This window comes from Cataglyphis hispanica, chromosome 1 (assembly GCF_021464435.1).
Source record: "Cataglyphis hispanica isolate Lineage 1 chromosome 1, ULB_Chis1_1.0, whole genome shotgun sequence".
Classification (NCBI taxonomy): Eukaryota; Metazoa; Arthropoda; class Insecta; order Hymenoptera; family Formicidae; genus Cataglyphis; species Cataglyphis hispanica.
Window position 1 is genome coordinate 3,630,145 of NC_065954.1, and position 11,992 is coordinate 3,642,136.

General features: G+C 41.3%; 1 protein-coding gene across 4 annotated transcripts in view; it reads left to right on the plus strand.

The window, feature by feature from the left end:
* Window positions 1-11,992, plus strand: part of LOC126852974 (zinc finger protein chinmo) — a 48,819-nt gene that overhangs the window by 30,954 nt on the left and 5,873 nt on the right. The window lies entirely within an intron of this gene.

Sequence of the window (11,992 nt, forward strand, 5' to 3'; positions counted from 1 at the left end):
CGTTATTGCGCAAGCTATTTGGCGAGAAAGGGCCACAGCCACACAAATCACACGTTGCCTCCATCGTGTCTCCATAGATTTGAATTTTATGCTTCTCATACAAGCAACATCGCGAATTGGAGAGTTACTCTTTATTACTCTCTGTCCGCAAAGTGATACGCTTAACGGTTAAGAACGATATTCTTAAGTTTCTCGTACGTGCTATAGCTAGATGCTTAGAAATGTACAAATTAATAATTGGGCATAAAAAACATTCGAGTGTCGAGGTTAAAAACCTCAGGAAGAGCTATCTTTCGAAATAGTGTGTGCTTCGATTGTTTGAAAAAGATATAGAACTTCATATTCCTTTTGTGAACCGTACCGTTTGATCTTGCCGCTGATTGCATTCGTTAAAGAACGAGCATACCGATAGATGAGTTATAAAATCAGAGCCGAAGTGAAATCACAAGCAAACACTTCGAAAGCGTCTCAGGATTGTATATAGTTCATTTTTCTTCTAACGTTTCTTGTTTCGAACATCTGTATATAATACTTTCTCTTCATCTCGAGAATGCTGTTGACTTTCTATTACGAACGAAGTTTCATGTTCTTGATGAACTGATTAATATTACTTGCATAATCATTTCACGGTAGAGCTTAAAATGTAGAAAATAGATTTAAAAAATTGAGTTTTTAAATTAAAGAAATTTCTTTATTAAAATTGTCGTAAATTTTAATATTGAAATAAATCATCAATTTCTCAATGCAAGATATATACGACGATATAACGTCATTCAATAAAGCGTGTTTGTCTCACTTGCAAGAAAATTCAATATTATTTCATTTTCCAACCTTCGATCGTTCCGCGACGTTTGCACATTATTTATGTTCTCCATTTGCCGAATTCATTATTTATGCAGTTATCGCGTATCAATTACGAGGAGAGCCCGACAACCACTCGCGGTTGAGTCTAACTCCATTGGAACAGTAGAAAAAGTGGCAGGGTAGCCGGACGAAGTATGAAATGACGTGAAGAAAGTGAGAGGGCTCCCGAGAGGGCTAAACTATGTCTCGCTCAGTCCGTTCTTTCGAAGCGGAAAATGCTTAATGTTATTTAATCGCTCTCTCTTTCTCTCTCGCTCGCTATCTATGCACCTCCACAGTGGATAAATAATATATTTCTAAGACGATGACACATGCGAGAATGGCAGAATTTGCGTTCACTTCCCCGTCTTATTAAATTATTAAATAAAATTCCATGCATGGGAGGACAGAGACGGTGCAGTTGCATCGGACATGTACGTATTTGTACACACACACACACACACATATTTATATATATATATATATATAGACAGATATATTTGTCAGTCTATCTTCCCTTGGCCGGTTATTTCTTCTATTGTCTCCCTCTTTCTCTCTTTCTTTTTCTAATTTTCTTCATGGACTCTCGTGCAACCCTTCTGCAATTTCGCATATATACCTCGTAAAAGTTTCAGCCAGGCGACGAACTTTGGCGAGACGAAAAAGAGAGAGAACTTCGTGCAGCACAAATGGCGACTCGCTTAAATCATTAATCCGTCATTTCCGAGTATTAATTTTACGTGCACCATCGCGGCGACATACGGTTATATGACGGTTTCGTGTCGCCGAGGGTATCACGAAGGATCGCTTGGCGGAGGTAAATATTGTCAACGATTGCGAGGGGACTTATAGAAATTATAGGAATCGCTATCGTCAACATAGCTGGAGGGTGTTCTTAGGTATCTTTCTTATCGATTAGGTAATTTATTTTTGGGCTACATGTAGTTAATTCTAGAAATGCAGATTTTCACGGCTACGATTTGTTAAATCGTAAAATACGAAGCAAGAATATATATTTTTGTAATATTATAGAATATTTCACATTATATTTTTGTATTAAGGTTCTATGGCATATTCTTTGACCAACTTGGAATTGATTCTTTTTCTATTACTTTTGAAAATGTCTAGACACTAATACTTTTTAAATGGTTAATAATTGAAATAAAATACGGATCTTTTCATAAACTATGTTTTAGAAATGCAAATAACAAAATGATATTCTTCAATTATTTTCAATTATATATTGCAGAATTTGGATTTAAAATTGTATAGTGTGTTATTAAGATATGCAAAAATGATAATCTCTGTTTTTCTATCGATAATTTTTGTAAAAAAGAATTAGTTTTAAAAGAATTTGCTATTAAGTGTAACTATGATAATGACAATATATTCAATTATTTCTTTCAAAAGAATATTTATACACACAAAGAATTTTCTTATAAATATTTATTATTTTTAAAATTTGAAATGATTTGAAATTTTTTAAAATGATTAGACACGCGTATACATAGAACGTTATTACTATAATTATTGAAAAAAATTTTTTCGACTTTTTCTCGTTTTGCATGTATAAAATGCACGCAACTTTCCATTACATGCCATTTAAAAAGAAGGCCGTTCATTCGGCTGGCGGCTTCTTAGAAACGATTAGATGTAATTCAGCCTTGCCGCGGCATTCTACTGTCGTCGTCACGAGACCTTCCACCGCCGAAAATTGTTGCACAAGAGGAATGCGAGGCCTTCGCCTATTGCGGCAATGCGTCGAAAGTCATGCAACCGTGCTAGCTTTCCTTCCTACCATGTGGCCACGTCGATTATGCATTGACTCCGTTACATCATGGTCTTGGGACAGAGTAAAATTAAATGCACGTTCTATTTTTACGTCCGCATTCGCAACTCGAATTAATCAATTCGATCAAATCGGTGAAAGATATAGCGGAGTAATTCTACTTGATTTGTTTAATATTTTCGACTTAATTAACGGTTTGATTTCGTATTTTTATTCGATGCAAATTGACATCGAATCGATCAATCCTTTGTGCATGACGCTACCGATAAAAGTAGCTATTTTTGAGACGTGAGAAAATAGCGGGTTCCCTCTGAAGACGAAGCAGCAGATCCCTCATGAGTTATGGGTTTAGGCTGTTTAGACGTTTTCGAGAGAGGATGCGAAAGGCTAGCTGCTATGTGTGTCATGGCCAGGCGTGGTGTTTTAGAAAGAGCGTTAGAAGAGCATGAAACGACGCTGCAAATTGTCTTCGGAGAAAAAAAAAAGTCTGTTTCACGCGTGAACGTTTCCCATCGGGCTTCTTGATCGTCACGATCTCTCCAAAGTCACGAAAAAGTAGCCATTGCGAACGATATGTTGTGTGAATTTTACAATTATTGTAAAAATCTAATAAGTATGTAAAGGCGAAAAAAATTAACTGTGCGTTTAAAATCTATGAGTTCACGAATAACCAGTGTAATGTTTGATAATAGGAGCCAGAAAACGGTATGATAGACATCCCCACGGTTCGTATTGATCGAAACGGGGGCGGTGGTATGCGGTAGAGAATCGCAGTAACCCGAATTAGAGGTCGCTCTTGTGTCCGCCTAAAATTGTTCGATTACTCTGATAGATTGCACGAAATTATTATCTGCCCTTCGGAGCGGCGGTCAGTTTTATTCGACAAATAAGCCGTATCTCACTCTCTACACGAGAATAATGTCGCACTATCGTTTAGTTATCGAGGGCAGAGCGACTTACATATATCGAATCGGTAATCTTGAGCTAGATCAGGTAGATCGATTACAATTGAAGAACATAATATCAGACTTCGTGAAGTGCGCGGATTAGACTGCTTTCGGTGAAATTTGATATGTATTTAACTTCGTGAAACGTATAAAAATATTATTATATCTCTCGGCATTAACGAAATTTACGATATTACAGTTAATTCATGGTTGCGTCATTTAAAAAAAATATATATGTGATACCTCTCACACATACATACACACATACAGCCCGTGGATAACGGCGCATTACAGCTAATCAGGAAATCGAATTGAGTTATGCCACGCGAAAACGGTCTTATCATCGGTGTCGTAACGATTGCAACGATTGCACGTAAGCGCTCTCAGTAGGTCGAAGCGCAAAAGAGGAGAAGGGAGAAGTGATGGGGGATCGGAGGGGAGAGGAAGGGGGAAGGGTGAACCGAGATACGATCATTTGGTTGGTCCGTGATAACGCCCAATCTTGATGTCACCCACACGCATAGTATACAACGAGCGTTTCACGTTTTCGTGCCGACAACAAAAAAAACCACGAATGCACGTATTGTTTCGTCACGCGCGCACGCGCACGTAAATGCGTGCGTAACTCGCTGTTAACCGTTAGACCACCGGATATGGATAGAGAAAGAGAGAGGGATAGAGAGTCCGCGGGCTCTCTTCTATGTACAATGCCGAATTCGGGTCACGAAATAATTCATGATAAGGCCATTGGAGCACCCGCTCATACGAGCGAACTGATAAATGAAGCATGAAACGCAACCGAAAAGCAAAAAGAAGGAACGCGCTCGCTTTCTCGTGAAGGTCTCGTTGTTTTTCGTCATGATAGCGACGATACCGCGCACCACAAATGTGTGCGTGCGTATGGATATGCATTATTGATCAGAATAATGACCATCATCGGTGTATTTGATAGACGTGGAATCATTGATAAATATCGACACGCCGTGGACGGTGATTATTTATATACGTGATAGGACCGAGCCAATGTGTTTATGATCGATTCGATAAAGTTAAAACATTTAAATATATATGTATATATATATATATATATATATATATATATGTATAATTAATATGTATGTAGTATAGTATAAGTATAATTAATTAATAAACAATAAATGTCAATTTTTGAAGGTCTTTTCTGAAAAGAAACTGAGTGTAGAAATAATTCAGTACGATTTTTCTCTTCCAAATAATTAACGAACGATTCAAGACATTAATGTCTTGCTAAAAATATCGCCGTAAAGGCCGTGAGAAAAACGCACTTTGCACCGCGAAGGTTGTTTTTAGTTAAAGCTAATTTATTCGCTCTCCTGCGCTTTCGCGCGATATAACAATGGTTAATTTACATAATGTTATGCTCGTAGCACGTTCGTATAGTTTATCGATTTTAATTACTACATGCCAGTAATGAAAGAAACGAAAATATTGTTACCATTCTCTACGTAATATGTCAGATTATTTTATATATTCTCATCAATGAAATAAAGTTATCTTGTATAAAGAGATCCGTGAATTGTAATAATGAAAAAAAAATTGCAGCTATTTATATATTGGCTTTTTTATTTTTTTTTTTTTTTATGATTTTCAATTTAATCGAGCTTTCTTAGCGATTATCTTTATCTCGATATTTTTCTTTATTTCGTTATAATATATATTATACGAGCTCGAATTCGAGTGAAACTCACGGAAGCCCAAACCCCGTCGATACTCGCGGCCATAAATTTTTCATTCATTTTCATTAGCCACCGCCGACCCTCGGAGGGTCGAATTTTTTACCGTCGCGGGTTCGCGCGCGACGCATTTTTTCCACGCTTTCTCCGCGCGCGAGGACAAAATAGCCAGACTATATGGTGGTTCCCTTTTACCGAGAGGTCCCCCCCCCCTCTTTTTCGCGAGCTTTATTACCATACTCCTCGCACCGGCAAGTTCGAATAAAACAACGGGCCCACACCATGCTGAAAACCCTCCGCCCACGCACAATGTGCGTAACCCTATCTTTGCCGGGTATCCTCCGCTTCCTCGCCGCGCCATCCCCGGTCCAGGTTTTCCTACACAAAGGACGCGAGCGAGCGAGCGAGCGACACGCTCTTCCGTCTCTCTTTCTCTCTCTTTCCTATCGTTGCTGCATCATGCGTGAGAAGAGAGAACCACGGCCGCTCTACTACCGATGAAGGTAGTGGGTCAGATCTCACGCGTGTAAGCACGAGGCGTGTCATGTATTCCTTAAAGTATAATATAAACGAGAACGTTTGTGTATAATATCTATCTTGAATATATATATATAAAATTTCTTCTCCCTTTTTTCGCAATTAATTTTTATTCAGTATAGATAAACCTGTCATTCGTAAGATAACATTTTGATAAATATTTATACGAATATATACGATAAATATATATATGATACGTTCGTCAAAAAATTGCATTGCGTATAAACGATATAGGGAGAACTCTTTTTAATCGAAGGTTTCGTAAAAATTTCATGCCGAAATTTATGCAACGCATTAACGGGTTCTCTCTTGATGCACAGGCATAGAAATAAAGCCCGCTCACGCGTCTCTTGCGTGCTCTGCGTCATTGCGTGAGGTTTGCGACGCACACGCGGGATAGCGCCAGCTGCTCGGACGCCCAGGCGCGTATATTTTCGTGGCGAGAAGGTGGGGATGGATCGGGCTAAATTGGGCGGGCGGTCGGGCGTGGGTGCAAATTTACTGCATCCATCACCATCTCGCGAATTCGCCCGGCGAATTCGTCGTATCTGACTGCGCGATGTTCTTTACGCTACTATCCTCCACTACACGTGACCAAGGCCTTGCCGTTCCTATTGTTAACTCTGATTTCAATCGTGTCCAATAGCATTAATATTATTAAACATTCTTATATCGCATGTGTTGTGTGCCCTTACGAAAAAAGCATACGAACGAATAATATTAATTTCGCCTATTGGACGTGATTTAAAAATTAATTAATTTTTTTATCAGCGTAATATATATATATTATTGCCAGTTTTTTTTTTTTTTTTTATTAAAAAAGTTAATTAGTGTATTAATATATTATTATTATTATTTTAATGTGGTTTTTTTCCACAAAATTAACTGCGATGTTTGATTGCAGAATGATAAAATAATTAATTGATTATTTTTAAATATTATATGACATTCTCTTTCGATGTAATTAATATAATAACTTATTAGGATTAGTAGTGCAGAAATATGGTAGCAATTATCTTATACATATATATGTATAGGAGTATAATAAAAAAGGCAAATATCTACGAAGATGTCTGCATTTTCGGAATGCAGGTTTTTCTATTTTTTCCTTTTTTTTTTTTGCTACGTTAAGCGTAGGGCGCCGTGTGTTTCTCGCGCCGAGCCTACTTCGCGGTGCGTACCAATCAATAACGAATGCATGCGTGCACGAGGCTGCGTGTGTGCGCGACCGAGCGCGACACGCACCACGTCGATGTGTAGGTGCACGTGCCGCCAAAATTTCGTGTACTTCGTACACATAAGCCAGACGTGTTGGGTTTACGCACACGCGAGGAAACGTGCGTACGCGTAAGATGACGCAACCCGGGATTCTCGCGCTCGATCGAAGTAAAATCGCATGTCTCGCTGGAACATTACGTCTACATTATTTTCATCGCGACACACGCACGCAGACGTTTCGGGAACGCTCAGCTTTTTCAGAACGCACGCTCGCGCGCGTCGAAGCGAGGAAGTGGCGAGCTTTCGTGGAAGTGGGCGGATATAATTCACGAGGATCGACGTGAATTCATTGCGCGAATTCGCGTGTTCGCGATGAGATAACAATTACATATCATGATAACGCATTCGGAAATTACTATATAACAATTGCGGCGCATTGATTTGACAATTAAAATTCTCTCTCTCGAAGAATTGAATTTGTCCATTAAAAATTGACTGCCTACACAGCAGGAGCAACGAAATGTCGCATCTTGTACTTTGGTATAATCGTTATGTCATTTCCTTACATGTTGCGCGATTCCAGGAAAGATTCATTCTCCAAATTATTCCGCGCGCAGTGGAAACGGAATTTGTGGTCAGCCGAATTTCTTGCGAAGAGATGAGTGCGTTATTTTTTGAACGAGATGCATATTAAAAATTTATTTACTGTAATTTATTATTTTAGTCCGCCTTAATTTTCTCCAAATTTCTGAGATGCTTTAATCGACGTGTTTTGCAATTCCTTTTTTTTTTATACATATATACCTCGCTTAGTCATGTATAATAAGCAGAGGTGCATAATCAAGACCTTTGTTCGAATTCCCTTCGTTTCTTAACTATCTCCGAGCCCTAGCAAACTGGATTTTGTCGACTTCATGGCCAAGTATTCCAGAATTTCAACGAGGCAACTCGATGTTCATGGCCCTGAGGAGGTCAGGAAGACCTTCGTCACTCCTTGTCGAGGCAGCCCCGCTTTCTCGGCAACGCGTATATTTTGGAAAGGAAAAGTGGTATTGTAGGACGACTTAAGCGAAGACGATCATCCTTCCATCAGGAGGGTGTACTCTTTACTTTTAGCAACATTAATGGTGACAAGATTGAATTATGGTAGGCTCTTCTGCCACGACTTAATGGTGTCGCTATTAATGTTGTTGTGTGAGAGTTATCTATATTGATGCGTCCATGAATCTGTATTCTCGTCAAAATTCTAAAGAAATTGCTGTCGATACCGATATAGGAGCGAAGCTCTTACCGTACCTGCAATCGTAAGGACGTCGCGATTCAGGGAGGCCCGGGAAGTGGACCGTTGTGCAGGTTATGGTTTACTCTGGTCTCCGAGGGGTTAAAAAAGGGAGAGGGTGCGCACCATAAACCACCATCCCTTGCAGAATCGACCGGCGAATGCTAAGCTGGCATAGGAACAGTGGGGGAGGCCTGGGCCTCCCTTGATTTCGGGTTGCAACGCACGCTGCCTGACATTGATTTTCCTCCACCTCTCCCTCATCCTCCCTTTCTCTCTTTCTCTCTCTGTTTGGAGCCCCCATCGCTTTATCGCGCCCCGCGTTTTATCCTTTCGATTCGCCCGTCCCTTTATCCCTCCTACTCCCTCTTTTCTCATCTTCCTCTTCATTCCTCTTCGGAGCGAAGGCTCGTCTGAGCGGTGACCAATTTGGCGCCACCGAACGAAATGTGTCAAGGCCCGCCGAGATCCACAGCGTCACACACGCTATACGCACACGCACGATCTCGTATTCTCTTCGCGTGTCCGTCATATTTTCAACCTTCCGCAGGGTGGACACACGGCTTAAGAGCTCCATTTCTACGTAATGGAATCTTATAACAAAATCCGGAATCAGGACTTATATTTCTCGTCTTTACTTCTCTCTTTACTCCGTCTCGAAGTAGATAATCATTATCATGCTCTCTCTTCTCCATTTCGCGTTCTCTCCGAAACAGACGCGATATCATCTCGCATCTGGATCCCTCCGCCCTCCATCTTCCCAATTTGCTCACGCACGCCTCACCGTGTGAGATATCAACGGTGCGTTACGCATCCGGGAGGGACGAAAATGAAGCGGAGGGCTGAGGACGGACCGCACTCTGATACAACGATAACACGCTCTGACAATAGCGTGGCCGCGATCGATTGGAGCGAAGGCGGCGCGCGTTGCGGTAGGGCTGCGTGTATCGAGAGTCACACTCCTCGCGTGTTACACGTTTGTTCGATCCATTCAGCCGAAAGGGGGAAAAAGGGTCAGGTCGTCATCGCGGCGGCCGGTGAGCAGAAAGAAGCTGGGAGCGGGGGAGACCTTGGAAGCCGCCGCTGCGTTTCGTAACTTAACCTTTCCATTTTGCCGCCTCCGAAACGCCCGTCCCTCCCTCGGGCCCTCTTTCGAGGCCTTCTTTTTCTTCGCTCTTTTCTCGAGCCCTTTTGCCCAAACACGCACGATTCCTCCGAGAATCGGAAGCCCGTGCCGTATCTCTCCTCGCCTTCTTCCAGATCATCGACTCATGATCCTCGGGATTTCTCAGGACGTGACGATAATTCGAGACTCGAGCGAAAGTCCCGGCCGGCTAATTGGATCGCTTAATTATTTTCCGAGGAGTCGTTCGTTCGAACTCTTCGTAATATAACGATTTATTACTATAATAACGCGCCCGTGCGAAGGGAAGGATGAGATTTCGTGTCGCAATATTCGGAGCGTCACATTGCGACACTTCACGATCAATTTTCACGTGCGTCAAAGATATCGAACGGAATTCGCGATGCCGCCCGTACCCTAATATACTCGGGAACTAGAGCTATGTGTGTCTGTGTGTAATCATCGATAAATACACGAAAGATCCGAGCGGATCGGCGATTTCTTGGACGGCGCAGATGGCGCGATGCCTTTCCCAGAAGCGCGCTCGTCCCGCTTCCTGGCCGGCATCGGCATTTTGCGTTTCTGCATGTTTCAGAGGCGTACCTATCCCTCGTAGCTCCGTCCCCCGCCCGTCCTTTCTCCTGCCGATGATCGTCTTCGCAAAACCCGCTTCCTCTCGCACTCTGTCTCTCCTTCGGTGCCGGCCGGCTGCTACTCCTCTCTCTTCCGGCTTGCGGCGTCTTCGCGCATACGTGCGCCTTTGTTCCGGCGCGCGGGTCCTTTGTGAATTTCGTAGTCAGCTGCACGAGACCCGCCGGAGAGCTGCCCCGTTTACATTTTTTTAGGATGCCCATGGCCCTCTATTTTTAGGCGCTATCCGCCGCCGAGAGGCCGCACGTAAGATACGCGCGCGCGCCCATGTTTTCGCCGCGACTATATCATCATTCGATTGTATTTTCAGCACACGTTAAACGATAAATGTGCTCGTTTGTTCCACGTGTCGATATCGAATACAACTTTCGCATCAGACAAATAAATCTTAATAAATTCGCGCGCAATTTTATGCGGCGTTGCATAAATGACAGAAATAATACATGATAACTGTCAAAGAATATCCGTTCGATTTTGGTCAAGAATGATTTGAAAAATTATAAAATGAATTATAAATTGAAGGATTAAAAATATTTTGTAATTCGTGAATTTCGAAAGTTTGTGAATTTCTGTTTCGAAAAAAATTTTACAAACATCAGTTTCTTTGAACGAAATTTTATCCGCTGATTACGTCCGACTTCACATATATTCGTGCGCCACTCACGCCCACGATTATTTATGCGTTGCATGTGGCCGTAACAATTTTTTACGACGGTTTAGCGTGCGACTGGTCTGTTCGTGCACGATACATATTTTCTCATCACTCGCATCTTTCTTGCTGTTTGTGACATCTGAACATTGCGATGAGCGAATAATCCTTTTGTTTAGAGGACACGGCCATTCAACGATGGGCGACTTCTTTCCTTTCCTTCTTTTTTTTTTTGGTTCTCCGCTGAGTCGAGTTCCCGATTAATCTATATAATTTCAATAATGACACGGTGTGTCACGCAGCTGGTGAATGGCCCCGTTCTCGGCTACGGTCGTAAAACGCAAACACGATTTCGGCCAATTCATCGATTGTGATTTAGCGTAGAATTTACTTCACGAGTTGTCATTATTGTATAAATGCGCGCACGTGCAATGACGTCACCGGACAGTTGTCGCACGATGAGATCACATTGGAGAATCGCCACATTTTCTTTCTAATTCGAGAGAAAAAGAACGGATTAACGAGACTTCACGTGTATTTCCCTCGAAGATGCGGAGTGCGCAGTTTTTAGGCGCTACAATGAGATTTGGGTTAGAGGGGTCGAGTCATCGAGTCATGGTCGCGTAACGTTAGCCTGTCTAACGCTAATGGCATTGGACAAAAGAGATGCTTTGATTTTTTTGTCATAGGTGTATTGTGCAAACCTAACAGTATTTTTTAAGTTCAATTCAGATGTTTAGTTATTTTTGGCTTTTTTGTGTCGCCTTTCTATGAAGGTTTTTGAACAACGCGCTATTACAATCTCATAAGATTGTATCTCTATAACATATAGAGTCAGCTTACCTACAATGTGGCAGCATTTAATTATCTGCTATATATTTCTCTCGGGGAATATATATCTCTCTTGAATGTCTAGCGGTAATGTCAGCCAGCGTATGGTTTCTACGCGTTGAATTTCACTTGCCGACCCATTAATAAACTGATTTAACTTTTTCAAACATATAAAAACATTATATTTTCTTGAAAATGAATACAAATTTAATTAAACGAATTAATATAATATTATACATTGTAAGGCACGAAAATAATAGGAATGTATTCGGGAGAATCTGATTAAGTATTGGAATTTAACATGAAAAAACATGCAGAAGGCATATCTTTTTTTTTTCTTTTTGAAGACGTTACATACACGAAAACGTATTTATATCAGTCGTGATTGGTTGCGCGCCCTCACGAAGAGGCTG